The sequence below is a fragment of the Muntiacus reevesi genome, chromosome 18 (assembly GCF_963930625.1).
Source record: "Muntiacus reevesi chromosome 18, mMunRee1.1, whole genome shotgun sequence".
Taxonomy (NCBI): domain Eukaryota; kingdom Metazoa; phylum Chordata; class Mammalia; order Artiodactyla; family Cervidae; genus Muntiacus; species Muntiacus reevesi.
In genome coordinates, this window is record NC_089266.1 from 343,178 (window position 1) to 362,745 (window position 19,568).

Genomic DNA, 19,568 nt, shown 5'->3' on the forward strand with positions numbered 1-19,568 from the left:
CTATTTTTCCTCTAAAGACACACAGTGGTTTCTGTTGTTCTGGGCCGTGACCGGCAGAGGAAAGATGACAATTAAGCACTTAGAATGTACCAGCGACCCTTGTACATGTCACATGAATTCTCACAAGGGTAGAGATGGGGTTGATTATTGAGTCCACTCTGTAGATGAGGAAAATGAGGCTCAGAGATCTTAAATAACTTGTCTGAAAGAAACCTTCTCGTGAACTCCACGTGGAAACAACACAAGCTTTGGGGCAAATCTCATCTTACCCACTTCAGCTCTGTCTGCAGGCATGTTACTACTCTCTCCAAGCCTCTGGCTCCTAATTCCAGAACACGTCCATCACTCTGCACAGAAACCTCGCATCCACTCCCCTCTGCTCTCAGCCGCTGGAAACCACTGACCTGTTTCCTGTCTCTGTGAACGTGCCAGTGTTTTGTACAAGAGGCTGCACGCTCCTAAGGTCCAGCTCACAGGCTCCCGCTGTCCCTCTCACTTGGTGACACACCATCCACCTGTCACCCTGTGATGGGCCCCCCCATCCATCCAGCTCCAGGATGGGCCTCACCTGCACCATCTCCTCCACCCCATCCTCTTCAGGGCTCAGCTCTCCTGGTCTGGACTCTTCCCGTGTTTATTAACGGGTCTGTCTGCCCCTACCCTGGCCCCACCTGGCCCCCGCTGCCCCATCCTCCTTCAGGACTTCTCACCCCTGGACTAGCCTCTCCCTGCATTTCCTGATGGGTCTGCGACCCCCAGCCCGGCTCCCTCCACCCTGACCTCAGCTGTAGAGTCTCAGAATCTGGCCTCCCCCCTAGTGAAACCCTGCCTTAGGAACTCTGGCCGAGGACTGAGTGCAGCCCCCGACCTGTGTGTGTGAAGGACCCTCGCTGTGGCTCCCGGGCCTCCTCCCGTGCCAGCAGACCCGAATGTCTTGGCATCCCAGAACTCGCCATGTCACGTGCCTCCGTGGTGCCCACTCAGGACCAGGGGCGTGGGAGGCACAAGGCCGCAGACCTGTGTCCAGGCCCCTGTCTGCCCAGAACGCTTCTCCCTCCTGTTTCTTAAAAGACTCCTGCTCACCTGCCAATAGTGGCTCAGCTGACCTGTTGTCTAGAAAGACTCCTGTGCCTGGGAGGGGCCCCCACCCTGCTCCTGGCTCCTGGCAGCGGCAGCTCCTTGGCCCTGCATATGTCGTGCTTCCTCAGGGAAGTGTCATGGATCTGGCTTCCTTCTGTCTCCCTTCTCCTTACTGGACACTGACTTCTTCAAGGATCAGGGCTGGGTTCTATTTTTTAACCCCAGTGCTTAATACAATGTCCTCTGAATGAGTAAAAAATGAATAGATGAGTGAATGAACATGTGAATGAATGAAGACGTGTGACTCTGCATGTTCAACCCCCCTGCCTGGAGACACCTGCATGTTCTGCAAGATGCAAAGCAAATGTCACCACCTCTGGGAAGCCTTCCCTGACTTCTCTATGGAATCAAGAGCACCATGACAAGTTTCTCTTAACTAAGGATCACAGTATATCTACTACTGGGGCAAGAATCCTTTAGAAGAAGTGGAGTAGCCATCATAGTCAACAAAAGAGTCTTAAATGCAGTACTTGGATGCAATCTTAAAAACAAGAGAATGATCTCTGTTCGTTTCCAAGGCAAACAATTCAATATCACAGTAATCCAAGTCTATGCTCCAACCAGTAATGCTGAAGAAGCTGAAGTTGAATGGTTCTATGAAGACCTATAAGACCTTATAGAACTAACACCCAAAAAAGATGTCTTTTTCATTATAGGGGACTGAAATGCAAAAATAGGAAGTCAAGAGATACCTGGAGTAATAAGCAAATTTGGGCTTGGAGTACAGAATGAAGCAGGGCAAAGGCTAATAGAGTTTTGCCAATAGTTTCGCACTGGTCATAGCAAACACCCTCTTCCAACAACACAAAAGAAGACTGTTGGTCTTCTTGGTGACGGACATCACCAGATGGTCAATACCGAAATCAGATTGATTCTATTCTTTGCAGTCAAAGACAGAGAAGCTCTATACGGTCAGCAAAAAAAAAAAAAAAAAAAAAGACCAGGAGCTGACTGTGGCTCAGATCATGAACTCCTTATTGCCAAACTCAGACTGAAATTGAAGAAAGTAGGGAAAACCACTAGACCATTCAGGTATGGCCTAAATCAAATCCCTTACAATTATACAGAGGAAGTGACAAGTAGATTCAGGGGATTAGATCTGATAGATCTACTGATTAGATCTGTAGTGCCTGAAGAACTACAGGAGGTTTGTGACACTGTACAGGAGACAGGGATCAAGATCATCCTCATGGAAAAGAAATGCAAAAAGGTAAAATGGTTGTGTAAGGAGGCCTTACAAATAGCTGTGTAAAGAAGAGACGTGAAAGGCAAAGGAGAAAAGGAAAGATATTTCCATTTGAATGCAGAGTTCCAAAGAATATCAAGGAGAGATAAAGCCTTCCTCGGTGATCAATGCAAAGAAATAGAGGAAAACAATAGAATGGGCAAGACTAGAGATCTCTTCAAGGAAACTAGAGATACCAAGGGAACATTTCATGCAAAGATGGGCTCAATAAAGGACAGAAATGGTATGGACCTAACAGAAGCAGAAGATATTAAGAAGAATATAATATTAAGAAGAGGTAGCAAGAATACACAGAAGAACAATACAAAAAAGATCTTCACGACCTGGATAATCACAATGGTGTAATCACTCACCTAGAGCCAGACATCCTAGAATTCGAAGTTGAGTGGGCCTTAGGAAGCATCACTACAAACAAAGCTAATGGAGGTGATGGAATTCCAGTTGAGCTATTTCAAATCCTAAAAGATGATGTTGTGAAAGTGCTGCACTCAATATGCCAGCAAATTTGGAAAACTCAGCAGTGGCTACAGGACTGGAAAAGGTCAGTTTTCATCCCAATCCCTAAGAAAGGCAATGCCACAGAAGGCTCAAACTACTGCACAATTGTACTCATCTCACACACTAGCAAAGTAATGCTCAAAATTCTCCAAGCCAGGCTTCAACAGTACATGAACCAAGAACTTCCAGATATTCAAGCTGGAATTAGAAAAGGCAGAAGAACCAGAGATCAAATTTGCCAACATTCACTGGATCATTGAGAGTTCCAGAAAAACATCTACTTTTGCTTTATTGACTATGTCAAAAACTTTAACTGTGTGGATCACAACAAACTGTGGAATATTCGTAAAGAGATGGGAATACCAGACCACCTGACCTGCCTCCTGAGAAATCTGTATGCAGGTCAGGAAGCAATAGTTAGAACTAGACATGGAACAACACACTGGTTCCAAATAGAGAAAGGAGTACATCAAGGCTGTATATTGTCACCCTGCTTACTTAACTTCTATGCAGAGTACATCATGAAAAATGCTGGGCTGGATGAAGCACAAGCTGGAATCAAGATTGCTGGGAGAAATATCAATAACCTCAGGTATGCAGATGACACCACTGTTATGGCAGAAAGTGAAGAAGAACTAAAGAGCCTCTTGATGAAAGTGAAAGAGGAGAGTGAAAAAGTTGGCTTAAAACTCAACATTCAGAAAACTAAAATCATGGCTTCTGGTCCCATCACTTCACGGCAAATAGATGGGGAAACAATGGAAACAGTGAGACTTTATTTTTGGGAGCTCCAAAATTACTAAGGATGGTGACTGCAGCCATGAAATTAAAAGACACTTGCTCCTTGGAAGAAAAGTTATGACCAACATAGACAGCATATTAAAAAGCAGAGACATTTTTTTGGCAGCAAAGGTCCATCTAGTTAAAGCTATAGTTTTTCTAGTAGTCATGTATGGATGTGAGAGCTTTCTTTATAGAAAGCTGAACACCAAAGAATTGATGCTTTTCCACTGTGGTGTTAGAGAAGACTCTTGAGAGTCCCTTGGACTGCAAGGAGATCTAACCAGTCAATCCTAAGGGAAATCAGTCCTGAATATTCATTAGAGGGACTGATGATGAAGCTGAAACTCCAATACTTTGGTCACCTGATGTGAAGAACTGACTCATTGGAAAAGACCCTGATGCTGGGAAAGATTGAAGGTGTGAGGAGAAGGGGACGACAGAGGGTGAGATGGATGGATGCCATCACCGACTCAATGGACACGAGTTTGAGTAAGCTCTGGGAGTTGGTGATGGACAGGGATGCCTGGTGTGCTGCAGTCCATGGGGTTGCAAAGAGTTGGACACAACTGAGCGACTGAACTGAACTGAACTGAAGTGTCCCAGAAGAGTGCCACCCACTTATGAGCTGTCTGAGGGCAGGCTCTGCCCTCTTCAACACGGTAGCCAGAGGGACATTTTTGGAACCCTGGTAAAAGCTCCAAGCCGCCCAGGGCTCCTCCCGCAGAGCAGAGGGCCAAGTCCTCACCAGTGGCCACAGTCCCCTCTCTGACCCTCATCTTCCACTCCCCGCTCAGCAGGTCAGGCCCTGGACAGACTCTCGAGGGTCTGACACCTGCTATTTCCTCTGCCTAACATGCTCTCCGAAGCCTCCACGAGACTGGCCTCCTGGCCTTGTCCAGGCCTCCCCGCAGCCACTGTCATCACAGCCTTCACCCTGATGCTCCGGGTTTTTCTTGATGACTGTGTGTCTCCCCTGTGACAGTATAAACACCGCATGAGTTGTTGTCTGTTTCATTTATTCACTGCTGGGAAAGAAAGTTTCCCCAGCACCTCGAAGACTGCCTGGTTAGCGGCAGGCACTAGATAAATGTTTGTTAAATGAATAAATAAATGAATCTCTGTGTGCCCATGACTCAGTCTGGGGGGCTGGTTTTTCAATTCTCAATGAACATTTGCTGGATTTGAATAGAAACTTGAAAACATACCGGTGGAGCTTCGGGGGGCAGATGCGCAGGACAAGGGCTGGCGGCACGAGCCCCTCGGGCAGAGTCCCCCTGGCAGACCACCCTCAGGCACGAGTCCACCTCGGTAGGGCCCCCCAGGCAGAGCCCCCCGGGCAGAGGCAAAACAGCCTCTCAGAGGCACAGCGGCCAGCGAGAGGGAGGAGGTCCCCGAGCCGTGTGAGGGGCCCGGGAGAGGCTGTGCCCTCAGGCAGGACAGTGGGAGGACCTGGCTCTCTATTGGAAGGTGTTTTCACTTAGCAGGTTGAGCAGATTCCCACAAGGCCAGGCGCCAAAATAACAGCCGAATGAATGAATGAATCCTCGTGTCCTTGAACTGAACACTGTAAACACTCATTCTCAGCAAGTGTTTGCTGGCTGAGCAAGAACTGAAGAAAACACAGGCCAGCAGGCGGGGAGCGATGGGGGCAGGTGAGGGAGGGTGAGGACCTGAGGGTCCCTGCCACCCCAGACCTGAAGCCGTCTGCTCTCTGTGTTTACTGAGGATAACAGAGAGAGGAACGCTAAGAGCAGTCCGAGGGGTGTATGTCCACACCTGAGTGATCACCCCCAGCCTGAGGTGCAGACCGTGTCCACACCCCGGGGGTTCCCCGCCCCCATCAGCTCCACAACACTTGCCAACCTGCCTCACCCAGGGTGAGTTCTCCTGCCTGTGATCTTGACGTGAATGAGGCAGACAGGGTCAGACTCTGTTTCTCCATCTGCCTTTTGTGAGCTGGGAGTCACCACGTGAACGCCAACCATCGCAATCCGGGTGTGAACGCGGGCTGGCAGGAGGCCCCCACCGCGCACGTGGGTTCCAGGGTTTGAAGTGCACGTTACTGCCTCCGCCGGGGAGCTGTCTTGAGTAGAACAATTTCCACCTTCTTTGAGGAGAGCGCCCCATCTTAAGAGCCACCCTCAGTCTGACAGCTGAATCGTTCCTTTCCGGGCTGCATGAGTCAGACCCAGGGCCCAGCATCGTGCTCTGTTCTGTCACGAAGCTGTGCCCACCTCTTCCGAGAAGCCCGCCGTGCCAGCCTGGCCCACAGCCAGCAGCCGGCACTCACGGGCTGCGCCGGGGGGATGGTCTCACTCCGCCTTCACACCCCACCTGTCACGCCCCTGGCCCCAGCAGCGTCAGCGTGGGCCCTGCGTCCCAGAGTCGCTGCAGCAGGTCTGGGGTCTTTACCAGACCCCGAGTCCCCCGCAGTCGCTCCCCACACGCAGCGGCCATGGGGCTGTGAGCTCTGGGCAGGAGAAGAAGCTGGGGACGGGTGGGAGCAGAGCCTGGGCTCCACGCGCTGGCCGTGTCCCGCCCGGGAAGCCCACCTCGGCCTCCCCCCTGCCCAAGGGGCTGTATCTGAGCGCGGCCACATGGACAAAACGGACCACGCGAACCACCTACACATGAGAGACATCGGAGGTCACAGCTCAGTGATGAGGAGAGGAGCCTGGGGCTAAACTGCAGGGCCTGAATCCTGATGTCAACACCTGCTGGCTCTGTGGCTTCAACGCAGTTGCTCAACCTCTCTGTTCCTCAGTTTCCTCGTGTGTACAATGGAAGCAGGGACAGCCACTCATGGGTGCCGAGGACTAACTACACCAGTCTGTGCATCTGTCCATCTCGTGCTGGGGACCGTCCCTGGCACACAACAAAGGCCGCGTAAGTAATAGCTCAAGCTGTAACTGCTTGACAAATAATTAGTGGAATGAAACCATGGCTGTGACGAGGCTGAGATAACACACAGAGAGTCCTTGAGATGATACACGGCGTGCTCGGGGCACTCAGGGTGCCCAGCAGGCATCCGCTCTTATCTGAAAGTATTCGTGCCTTGGCTCTTACCCAGAGAAGCGAGCTGGAGGCTGTGGCATGGACACGCGGGGGGCGGGCAGAAGCGCGCTGTTAGGACTGAGCAGCGCTGGCCCGGCCGCCGTCCTGCTCGCGGGCGTCCCGGCATTCTACCCCCATAAGGGAGGGTCTCCTACGTGTCTTTGGGCCCCAGCACCTCGCAGAGCACTCTGCACTGGCGGGCACATTCCAAAGGCTTGTTGATTGACAGCCAGAAATGAGCTAGAGAAAGCACCCCATTTAGAGACACAAGAAAACCAGGTCGATTTCCTTCCCCATCCTCCAGGGGTGGGGAGATAGAAGGCGGGCCTACACGTGCCTTCTGAGAGGATGAGGGCTTTTAAGGCTGAAGATGAGGGCTTTGTTTTCAGCTCCAGGAAAGACTGAACAAGGAGGAACAGGCACCATCATGAAAGGCCCAGAGATGCTGATGAGATTTGAGAAATAACTAGCTCGAATACTGGCCATCTCGGCCAGCAGATGGCTGCACATGCACCTCGCTCTCTGCCTACTGTCCACTGGCATTTTTATCCTAACCACAACGGCCGCTCATGGCTAAGAGCCGCGTTAATGAGCAGTGTGTGTGTTCCATGCCCGACTCTTTGTGATTCCATGGACTGTAGCCGCAAGGCTCTTCTGTCCGTGGGATCCTGCAGGTAAGAATACTGGAGTGGGTTGCCATCTCCTTCTCCCGTTAATGAGCAGTGAGGACCATTAACTTGGCAATGGGGGCCCCTGGAAGCTGATACCCCAGCATCGACTGGCATTTGGTGGGTCGGCGGCCTCACTGGCATAAAGAGCAGGGTGTGTGGGGGGGATGGAGGCGGCACAGGTCAGAGTAGACTCCGCCTTCCCTGCAAGACCCCCCGGCAAAGACCTTTTCTAAAGAATTTACACTAATGGAATTGGCAATGGAAAAAAGTTGAGACAGAAGAATTCTTTATTTTAAAGCATCTGAGGATTTTTTTTTTTTTTTTTTTTTTTGTGCAACGAAGCATGCTTAAACTTGCCACGGGGTGATTTTTCAGGGAAAAAAACAAAAAGCAAGCATCTTCTGTCCAAACTTCATTGGATTCATATTTAAAGAAACTTTGGCCAGTCTGGCTCAGGCAGGAAAGTGCCTCCAAAGGAAGATTTCATGGTAGAGCTTTTATATTAAGGACTTGGTTTTACCTATGCAATAAAAGTTTGTACGAGCATCCATCTGGGTTTACTTGCCTTTCACTTACTGTTGTGGTCACTTTGGGCACTTTTATTATGTGAGGTGGATTTCTAGGAATGGAAACCCAGTGTGCAAATTGTGCTTATAGGAAATAAAGATTTGATGGTAGATGGCTCGGAAAGGCTTTCATCCAGGAATCAATTTGGTTATAAGTCAGGGGTCACCTGGATAAAACACTGACACAAGGCGACTGGCACGACGCCTGGGACTGTTCCTGGATGCGCTTCCGAAGAGAGAAAGCAGACGCCCTGGGTGCCTGGGAGCCCATGGGGCGTACACCTGCCCACAGGCTGCAGACTGGCCCGGGGCTTCGTAAAATTGTGTCATGTTTATGTACCGCACTCTCAACATGGTAGAAAATCAGAAAAAGACAGAAGGAGATAAGATAAACCACTCAGAGTTTCCATGATCATCATTAAAAAAAAATTCTGATGAATATTTTCCCAAGATTCTTTTCAGGGCTCACAGAACAGCAAGAGCCACACTCACATCTATTTGCACAGATGACCTTTAGAGGCTTCCTATCTGTGGGTTTTTGACTCACTCAATTTGCTATTTAATAGAGTTCTCCTCATGTTTAATAACCCTCCTAATAATCACAGAGTTAAAAGAATACATTTTTATCTAGTGAATGTCTCAAGAACTTTCAAAAGACTGCCTTGAACAGGAAGAGGGAGAGGGCTTGTAAGCTTTAAATATGGCAGACAAGCGAGGGAAAGGGAGAAATAATTAGAAATACAAGTTAGAAAGAAAGACAGGGAACCGGGTGGGGGTGGGGGAGGATGGGCAGGAACCGAGGAGCTGGGTTTGGAGGACGGGGTGATGGGGGGACAGTGGGGGTGAAGGAGCCTAAACAAGGACCTGGGGCCACATCGCAGACAGACACCGAGTGGGAGGGGGTGCTGGCCGGCAGCGGGGGGCAGGCCGGGCAGACAACGCCCCGAGAAGCAGACCACCAGGGCCACGGGCCAAGGGCCCCCAAGGTGGGAGAGGGAAGACCCTCCAAGTGGTTAAGCCCAGGGGGACTCTCCAGCCCCAGGCATCTGGCCTTGACTCACACGCAGGAATCCGTGGGCAGAAAGATAACAAAAGCTATTTTTCATGCAAGAGGAGTTGGACATCAGGAAAAATCAGAGCCCCTTTGTATGACATGCCAAACTGCTGAAGCGAGAGGATGTCTCGGGTGAGGGCTCGGATGAGAGCGGGGACGGCACACTCGCCCCGGGGAGCCAGCCCTCAATGTGGGTTTGTTATCGGCCGGAAGCAAGCGTGGGGTGTCCCCCTCCTGCCGCACGGCCAGACGAGCTGGTGACACGGCCTTGGCTGGACTGCCCGGACCCTGGAAGGAAGCCTGGGTGTCCTGAGATGTCCCCGGGGAGTCTTAGGGGAGCCATGGTCTCCTCCTAGCTAGCCGTGTGGTCTGGGGGCTGGAGGTGAGCCGGGCTCCCTCCTCGAGACCCACCCTCACGGGGCCCCCCTAGCCGCTTGTGCAGGGCGGTCTCTGGGCCTTGGGCCACACCCAAGCACCAACACCTCTGCTCAGCTCCTGCCAGCAGATCTGCCCAGTAGGTGTTATTAATGTACGCATTTTACAGAGAAAGCAACTGAGGCTCAGAGAGAAGGCAATGGCTGGTCACAGGACTCACTCTCAGTGGGAGGCAGAGTTGGATTCAGTCCTGACTCACTCTGGGCCCCGCACCTCACGTCCACCAGCACGTCTTCCAAGGAGCCACCCAGATGCTAGAAATCTCAAATCTACTGAGAGGCAGGCGCGTGCAGAGCCCCGTCTGTTTCCCATCTATCCTCCTGACAAACCTGAGACAGGCCATTGCAGCAGTGCAGGAGGAGGCCCTGCCGATAGGCGTGTTCTGAGGCTCTGTCCTCACTGCTTCCTCTCCTCCCGCGGGCCCCCAGGACCAGACAGCAAGCTCCCGGGGCCGTGCGGCACCCACCGAGCCCAGCACAAGTCCAGGCCTCAGCAGGGGCCCACGGCGGCCCAGGGTGCCCTTCACTCTCCGAGGAAGTGCCAGCCCCATATTCGTGGGGTCGGGGGAGAAACACGAGTGGCAGCTCCAGCCTCCCCTGCTCCGCAGGCCAGCCGCCGCCTCCCTGCAGCCTCAGAGCCCAGCTCCCCTGCCCCACCTTCTCCCACCAGTAATCTGGGGGGGGGGGGGGGGCGGGGGTGGAGGGGGCGTCCAATGCAAAGTGAAAATCTGGGTTCTCCTCTTCAAAAATGATCAAGAATGTTCTGCTGGTGACGACCTGTTACTGGGGCTTGGGGTCTTTCCAGGCCAGTCTTGATGCAAAATGTTCTGGGCTATGGCCCCCGACTCCACCATCTCTGCTCGCCCTAATCTAAGAGCGCCGGCGTTTCAGGATCTAAGAGCACTTCGTACACCGCCTCACGCACATAAAACCACATGAGGAAGTCTGTGCTCTGCTATTCTACCTAGAACTTTGGTTCAGAAAACACAAGGATCCCACTGCTCTCTGTCCCACTGCGCAACCGGAGGCGCTGGGTCCGCAGCACGGCCTGACGGCCTGATGTCCGGACGTCCTGACGCTGGGCAGCCCCTGCCGCCCCGGCGGTGACGGACGGCGGAAGCCCCGCCCTGGCCCCGCCCCTCTGCCGGGCGGGGGAGGGGCAGCCCTCTGCCCCGCCCACCGGGACCTCCCGTCCCCCACCCCGGGGCGGTCCTCCTTGGTTCTGCGTCTAGGGACTGGCTCCACCGCCTGGGGGTGTCGGCTGCTGTAACTCCATTTTACAGATGAGAAAACGGAGGCTCAGGGAAGCCAGGCAACTTGCCCAAGGTCACAGAGCTGAAACGGGGCAGAGCAGGGTGCCCCCGCACCCCAGCCTCCCTGTCTGTCGGGCGTCGCGCGGGTGTCTATCGCGATGTCTGTCGGGCGTCGCGCGGGTGTCTATCGCGATGTCTGTCGGGCGTCGCGCGGACTTGCGTCAACCCCTGCCCTGAGTCCTCCTGACCGCGAAGCCCCTGTGGGACCTGTCAGGGGCCTGGGGCTTTGCAGACGGGGAGCGAGCCTGACGCCGTCCCATCGACAGCCGTCGAGCTGGGGGTGACGTGCCTGGGTTACTTTCTGACAAGGTCTTCCTGGCTGCGTGCGGAGAAGGGCTCGTGCGGGGGCAGGCGAGCTGGTCAGGGCTCTCCTTGGGGAACGCAGGTGAGAAATGACAGAGGCGGGAGCCGGCTGGGGGCTGTAAGGAACCCGGCAGGAGTGTGGGAGGGAAGGGGTCTGACCTCGTCTCTGAGGTGGCCGGCGCTGGGCTGAGCACACAGCAGGTCACCAGTGCTTCCTGAGAATCAGTGGCTGAGTGGGTGGGAGAGGGGCCCGCTGACGCTGGAGGTGGGAACACGCAGGAGCGCGTCCGAGGGCGACGCTGCCACCAGCGTGCCGGTCCTCGCCGAGTGTCAGGGTGAAAAGAGGCCAAGGCAAGTGTTTCCAAGAAAATGAGCCTGAAAACCTGTACCCTCTGCAGGGCCTCCGTGGAGCAGAGCAGTCCCCAAGTGACCTCTCATTGGAAAGTCACACAACCTGGGGGTGGAGGAGAGGACAGGAGAGGATAGAAGGAAGAAGAGGAAGAAAAGGTGGAGGGAGGGGGGAGGAAAGAGGGAGAATGGAGGGAAGAGGGAGACAGAGGTAGAGAGGAGGGAAGGTGGGGGAGGGATGATGGAGGGAAAATGGAGGGGAGGATGGAGGGGAAGATGGGGGGAGGGGGGAGGGGAGGATGGAGGATGGAGTGAGGAGGAAGAATGGAGGAGAGGATGGAGGGAGGGAGGGATGAGGGAGGATGGGATGATGGAGGGAGGAGAGAGGATGGAGGGGAGGAGGGGGGTGGATGGAGGGAGGAGGAAGTGGAGGATGGAAGGGGAGGAGGGAGGAGGAAGTGGAGGATAATGGAGGATGGAGGGTAATGGAGGGGAGGATGGGGAAAGATAGAGGAGGATGGAGGGAGGAGGATGGAGGGGAGGAGGGAGGATAATGGAGGATGGAGGGGAGGATGCAGGAGGATGGAAGAGGGGAGGGGAAGAGGGAGGGGAGGAGGGAGGGAGGAGGGGGAGGAGGGAGGGAGGAGGGGGAGGAGGGAGGGGAGGAGGGAGGGTTAGGGTTAGATGGAGGAGAGGATGGGGTGGAGGGGAGGAGGGAGGGAGGAGGGAGGGAGGAGGAAGGGAGGAGGAAGGGAGGTTGGAGGAGGATGGAGGGAAGGATGGAGGGGAGGAGGGAGGGAAGAGGGAGGGAGGAGGGAGGGGAGGAGGGGGGAGGAGGGAGGAGGGAGGGGAGGAGGGAGGATGGAGGGAGGGAGGATGGAGGGGAGGAGGGAGGAGGATGGAGGGGAGGAGGGAGGGAGGAGGATGGAGGGGAGGAGGGAGGGAGGATGGAGGCAGGATGGAGGGAGCATGGAGGGAAAGAAAGGTATCATTTGCCAACCTGACAGCCCAGCTAGCAGAGGCCCCAGGAAGTTAGGGTTAGGATTCATAAGCCTGTCCAGATGTTACCGGCAGAACTAGGACCAGGCACAGGTCTCCTGACTCCTGCCCTGATGTGTCCACTCCCGGTCCCCTGTCCTCCTCTGTCCAGGCCCTACTGCATGATACTGGAGTTCCCAGCTGTAGCCTTGGTGCCCACCAGGAAACAGGAGGGGGGACACGTGGCCTGGGTGACTGCCATCACCCCCTGGGTGTGGCATTGGTGCTAGACCCTATTTCAGCTCTTAATTGAGGGCCCTTGGATTCTGATTTTATGGTTCACAGAAGCCATTCAGTGTGGTTTTGCCTCTGAGAGGGGATGAAAAAGCACCACGCTCTACATGGGCCTGAACATCCCAGGGATGTTCAGCTTCTTCCATTCCTAGACCCTGGAGGCCAGTGAGCCAACCTGGGGCCCCACTCAGCTCAGCTGCAAAGGCTGGGTGACTTATTTTTTCTGGGAAAACTTCCAAGTTTGAGGAAATAAGGAAATAAGGGGAAGGCAAGGTGGTGCAGTGGTAAAGAATCTGCCTGCCCACGTAGGAGACACGGGAGATGTGGGTTCAATCCCTGGGTCAGGAAGATCCCCTGGAGGAGGAAATGGCAACTCACTCCAATATTCTTTCCTGGAGGATCCCATGGACAGAGGAGCCTGGGGGGCTACAGTCCATGGGGTCGCAAAGAGTCGGACACAACTGAGCACACACACACACCATCTGCTTTGCAAAGACCCTGGAGCTCCGGGTCAGGTGGACCCCAGCCCCACCCTGACTCCTCAGGGGCCTTTTAGATGCCAAGGGGCACGACGGCAGAGAAAGGCCCAGAGGGAGTGAGTTCCCTTTTTCCTGCTTGATGCCCAGCCAGGTGCCGGCCAGCCGTCGGGGGAGGCTGAGCAGACAGAGCCCTGACCAGGCAGCCCCCACCTGCTTCTGCTCCCACTCCATCACTAAGGAGCTGTGTGGCCCCAAGCAAGGCCCCCTCCCTCTCCCGCCTCACTCTCCTTTGCTTGCAGATCGGAGGGACCTGGCCACAGCAGCCATGCCCCCAGACAGGTGACTGGCCCACCTGCAATTCTTCACTCATCAAAGGGAATGGGCCGGGTACCATTCACACCTCCAATCACCTAAAGCGGATGCTGGGCTGTCCCCCGGCAGAGATGCTCTCTGCCCTCCACTGACGCTCCAAGTGTTTTCTCGAAGAAGAGAAATAATGGAGTTCCTATCAGGTACCGGGCATCAGGTATGCTCCTGCCCTGAACCTAAATGATGCCTCCCTTGGAGCAGAGGTCTCCACGGGGGCAGCTCTGCCTGCTCCTCTCCCCAGCACCCAGGAAGCGTCTGGCAAAGTCTGCAGACAATTTGGTTCTCACGCTTGGTGGGTGGGGGCTGTAAGTGGCTTCCAGTCAGTCAAGCCAGAGATGCTGCTGAGCCATCCACACTCACAGGGCCTCACAGCGAAGAATGAGCCGGCTCAGGGGGTCCTCCGGCCCCTCCATCCCCAGTCTCGCCCGTCTCCTCCTGGAAACGCCCCCTCCAACCCTTCTCAGACAGCTCCTTCCCGTCCCCTTGACCCACGGCCACCCTCCTTGGCCTCTTCCAGCACGCAGCCCCGCACACTGTTTACATCAAACAGTCATCAGTCCCTGGAAGTGTCAGCTGCCCGCTAGAATGGCGGCTCCCACCCCCGACAGCAGCTGCTCTGTGAGCAGGGGTGGCGTGAGTGGACGAAGGCCTGGACACAGGTGTGCCCGGCAGGCTGGGGACACACCCTTCTAGGTGTGGTGAGAGTGCAAGTGTCAGTCGCTCAGTCGTGTCCGACTCTCTGTGACCCCACGGACTATACCCACCAGGCTCCCCTGCCCATGGGGTTCTCCAGGCACGAGTACTGGAGTGGGCTGCCATGCCCTTTTCCAGGGCATCTTCCCGACCCAGGGATAGAACCTGTGAGTCAGCTTTGGGCAGCTTCTTTACCATCTGAGCTGCCAGGGAAGCCTCTGTGTGCTGAGAGTCACTGAACTAAATCATCTCGAAGGCTTTCCACCTGGAGAACCAGCTTCCTGTGGGCTCAGGTCTAGGCCCTGCGGAGCCTGGTTCCACCTGCAGGCTGTGGGCGGGGCTCTCTGGGGCTCAAGTGGCAGAAGGCCAAGGTGGGAGGAGTGTTCCAGATCAATCAGGTCCCACTTCCAGATGAGGAGACAGAGGCTGCCAGGCTCTCTGACGCCCTGGATCTGATGACCTGAGGTCACTTCCTACTCTGGGCTTCTGTTACTATGTCCTAGAAGCCCCCAGAGTCCTGGCCATCCGGATGGACACTGGAGATTTATTTTAAAGGGTGGTTCATTTCCTCCTGAACCTTTCAGAAGCCCCTGTCAAGGAGCGCCTCCAAAGCCAGGTCTGCGGTGAGACCATTAAGCCAGGCTGGGGTCCACCAGGAACCCCAGCTTCTCTTCTCTAAGTCAGCCGGCTCCAGCTGGGCTTTTCTTGTCAGAAAAGTGAAAGGAGTGAAGGACAGAGGAGGATGAAGAGAAGGGCGTGAAGGGAAGGCAGACGCGAGGGCTGCCAGGGCCCCCTGTGTGACTAGAGAACAGGCACCTGACGGGAGGAGACGACTCACTGGAAAACACCCTCATGCCGGGAAAGACTGAGGGTAGGAGGAGAAGGGGGTGATGGAGAACGAGATGGTTGGATGGCATCACCAACTCAATGGACACGAGTTTGAGCAAGCTCTGGGAGATGGTGAAGGACAGGGAGGCCTGGTGTGCTGCAGTCCACGGGGTCGCAGAGTCAGACAGGACTGAACAAGAACAACCAGCTACATAGCAGGGAGAGAAGGAAGAACACCATCAGAGAGTGCGTCCTCCCCAGACCCATGCTGACGCTCTGCCCCCAGTGGTACTTGGCGGTAGGGCTCTGGGAGGTGAGCTGATGCATGAGGTCGTGAGGGTGGGGTCCCCACGAGGGGGCCAGTGTCCTCGGGATAAGGGAGCAGAGCAGAGAGCTCTCCCTGTCTTGAGGACACGGGAAGGGGTGGCCGCTAGCGAGGCAGGAAGCAGCTCTCACCGGGAACCGAACTGCCCAGCACCTTGGTCTTGGGCTTCAGCCTCCAGACCTACAAGAAACAATGTCTGCAGTTTGAGCCGTTCAGCCGACCACACTCTGTGACAGCAGCCGAGCTGACTCAAACAGTGCCGGCCTCGTCTGTGTGGTTCAAGCACAGGGTCCCCCCACCACCCCCCGCCCCGCCAGCAGGTAGAAAGTTGGGCCCGCCCGTTCAGCCCCAACCGTATCCGTACGTGGGCAGGCACCCTGACACCCAGGGGCTGGGGCCATCTTAACCCTCTCTTCCACCCCGTCAAAGGCAGATCCTGAAGACTTCCACTGCAGAGTTTCTGGGAGTTAAACAGACTGATGTCAGATCCCAGAGGCTGGTGTGATGGCTCTTACAAGCAACCCTGAGGGGACCAGGATGCGCTGTGGGCCAGGGTCTGGCTGGTGAGCTGGGCGCTGTGGGCAGGCCTGTTCTCTGCCCGCACCCCCGGTACTGTCTGGACAGGCTGCCCGTGAATCAGTGCAAGAGAAGACGGATATAAACCCAGACAAGCACCCAGGCCGCTTCCCGGCCTGGAGCAGGGTGGGGAAAGGACGGCATTCAGATCCAAACCTCCCTGAGCAGATCCGTGTCAGGAGCGTGGTGTAAGGCAGGGCTTCCTGCTGACCCACCAAGAGAGGGTTCCCGACGCAAGAAGTGCATCCCTGGGGAAGTGGGTCTGGGTGGTGGGCCCGGGGCAGGCATCCCTGGGTGGGCCTCCCTGGCTGGCCACCCCCGCCCCTGCCCTGGGGTGGTGCTGACACGTCCTCTTCCTCGGTGTGCGTGCTGAGTGAGGTCTGCGTCCCTGGTGCTGCCTGCGGTGGGGCGGCAAGGAGTGCAGGGCCCAGGGTCTCCCCGCCTCCCCGGCAGGTGCCCAGGACAGACTGACACGAAGCAGGCACCCAGGCTGCCGTCTGGAGGTGTGCTGTGGGTGTGCTGGGCAGTCCTTCTACAGGGACCTGGCAGACGCGGGGGCTGCTCCCGAGGCTGAACTCTGCCGGGACCTTTATTCTGGGCGCGGAGCTCCCCTGATGGCACCACAGTGACTGGGTCTCTCCCACATCCAGCAGCTCAGCGTGGTGGCGGGCGCTTGGCCAACACGAGCTGCTGCACTCGGAAACCACGGTCTCCTCTTCTCTCTCTCTGAGTCTACGTGAGGCTCCCCCCTGCCCCTGTCCCAAGCTCATCGCACATGCTCCAGAACGCTTGTTTCTCTTCTACACCTCGTCTGATTGCAGGACGCACTAGAGACTGAACAAATGTGGGGTGGTGGTAGCTTTATGGAAAAGCCCCCAAAGACTTGTTACTCCTTTCCCACGTCCCCAGCACTGGGCTGAGAGTCAGCAAAGACACAAAGAAGGAAGAGGGTGGAGGTCCAGGGGACAGAGGGAGTGGGTGGCTGGTTGTGCAGGGATCAGGCTGGTCCCCAACATGGTGGGAAGAGAGAGAAGAGGCAATGTGTGTGTTACCCAATTTGTGTATCAGTTGAACATTCTCACTTCCAAGTGTTTTCATGCTGCCGCAAGCCAGTCTCAGAGCTGGGCTCCTCCACTGGGTAGTCAAGTGTAAGTGTGTGCATAGTCGTGTCTGACTCTCTGCGACCCCGTGGACTGCAGCCCACCAGACGCCTCTGTCCATGGCATTTCCCAGGTGAGAACACTGGAGTGGGTTGCCATTTCCTTCTCCAGGGCATCTTCCTGACCTAGGGATCAAACCCTCATCTCCTGTGACTCCTGCAATGGCAGGCAGATTCTTTACCACTGTGCCACCTGGCAGGTACTTGGTTCTGTTTTTAATGGGAACCCAGCAGAAGCTTGGAGAAGGGCAGGATGAAGCTTTGCGGTGAGACGACCCAGTGCCCAGGGCAGGCGCTCGCCTCTGCTGCAGACAGCACCGTCAGGGCTGCGATGAGCATGCTGTGTGGTAACACACACAACGTGCACGAGAGGACTGTGACGCCTGTCTGCTACAGGGGCCGTGGGGAGCCCAGGCTTTGGGGGCGGAAGACGGGATGTCTGCGTGGTGAGGTGGGGGTAGCAGTGTTCTGCACACGGTCCTGCCAGACGGCGAGGACGCCTGAGGAACCGAGGGCGGGGCTCTCCTGCCCACAACATGCTCCCTGGGAAAGAACCAGGATGCTGACCTGCTGCTTGGGAGGTGGCAGCAAACCCTTCAGGGCCCCACAGTCACAACTGGTGTTTTATTAGCTACCTGCTGCAGCCATTCTTCAGTTTCAGCTTAGAGCATTGAGCTTTTCATTTTTCCCCTTGTAACGCTTTGGGGAACTTTGCTAGAAAGCAGGTGGAAATAATGCAGTGTACCCAAACAAGCCAAATATTGAGAAGACCATGTCCCCAGGGAGTGCCGGCGGGGTCTCAGCCTGAATGCTCACTGGCAGGGTGCTGGGGAGGTCATAGGAGGCGGAGGCTGTTGGACTCCACAAAGTGCTTTTAGAAGATAAGCTGTCAGTTTTCGCCTGGGCTGACGGACTGTCAGGATGATTCAAGCGCACCGAGGAATCCTGGGCAAGCCCTTCCAGCCCTGAGTGGGTCCAAGGACATCCTGGCCCTTGGGGGTGGGCTGGTTTGGCCCCCAGGACCCCTGAGCTCCTGGAGGTAACAGAGGCAGTCCCACTCTTTCAGTAAAGTCCCCCAGATGGCAACACCCCATCCTCCCTCTGCCAGTGGAGCCAGCTGCCCAGATCAGCTTGGGGCTCTCTTGATGAACATCAAGTGCAAACGGCTCGAGGCAGCTGGCAAGATGCTAAGTGCAGCATCAATCCTAATTAGGATGAGAAATTAATAAAGGAGGCATGCGAGCCAGCCTGCAGAGGCCAGGCTTGCCGGCGCGGAGAAGCAAGTTCCAGTTTTCAACAGGGAAACTGGAAGGCCTGGGGTCAATGCGTGGGTGTGGGTGACAACAGGGGGATGACTTAACAGGACCATGTACATACACGGCACCCAGCAGAGCCTGTGAGTTAGAGCTCGGGGGCCGGCAGCCTTGTTCTGTGTCTAACTCAGGTGCTGTGGCGGAGAGTGACGTGGGTGCGTCCCCCAGATGACAGGAGTAGGTGTTTGCGATCTGAGCAACTGCACCCCAGGAATGATGTTTTTCAAAAGAAAAGAGGGGGCGTCATCGTGAGCCCATAGATCCTTCCGGGGCTTTTCTGGGGCTGTTTCCCAAACTATTGATTGCACATCCGGCTCTCAGAAGACTCCACTCTGCGCTGGCAATAAGCTTCAGGCTCACAGGGCAAAGCGGCCTGGGCTGGAAGCGGGTGGGGGTGGGGGCTGTGGGGGGCAGAGGAAGCGGGAGAGGAGGGCGGGATTCCAGACGAGAACAGGCAGGATGCGGAGGCACAAGGCCGCCTCACCTGGCCACCCTTCTCTACGCGGCCTCCGCGACCACGACCCCAAAGCCAGAAGAAGGGCCACCTCTTCCCGAGCTCCGCCCTCCTCCGCGAAGGCCCAGCCAGGCCGGACTCTGCGCCCGGGGCTGAGGGGCTGGGGCCGCAGGCAGAAGTCGGGCTGAGGGAGAACTTCCCGACCCCGAGGACGGAGCGAACACACGGGAAGGTTACGGGGAAGAAAGAGGAGACTGTTCGAGGATCGTGGGCAGGAACCCTCCCCCAGCTCCTCACCCCTTTTCCGACCTGAAAGCCCAGACCGAGCGGGGACCGTCCACAACCCGGCAGGGGCCCCGCCGCCCGACGGCCACCTGTTACTGCAAGTTCCGCAGCAGGGCCGGCGGGAGGCGCTCCGCTCCGGCGCACGTCGCCATCGGCGGGGTCCCCGGAGGGAGCGGTCCCCACTGCCCGGGGGCACTCAGTCCCGGCCCCCAGAGCCATCCATCCTTACGACACCCACTAGCCTGCCCGCCGCGCTCCTGGGGGCGCAGCGCCGCGTCCTTCTGGCCCCGCCCGGCGGCCACGCCCCTCCAGGCCGCCCCTGGTCCGCGCGGGTGCTTGCAGACCCCGGCCTCCGGACCTGCTCGGGGGGCTTGGTGACGCTCCCCTCCACTCCCCTCCCCACCG

At 56.2% G+C, this 19,568-nt stretch overlaps 1 protein-coding gene across 2 annotated transcripts in view; it reads right to left on the reverse strand.

Moving 5' to 3' along the window:
- The window catches only part of CACNG4 (calcium voltage-gated channel auxiliary subunit gamma 4), a 49,832-nt gene that overhangs the window by 28,671 nt on the left and 1,593 nt on the right, over nt 1-19,568 (reverse strand). The gene's annotated exons all lie outside the window — the stretch shown is intronic.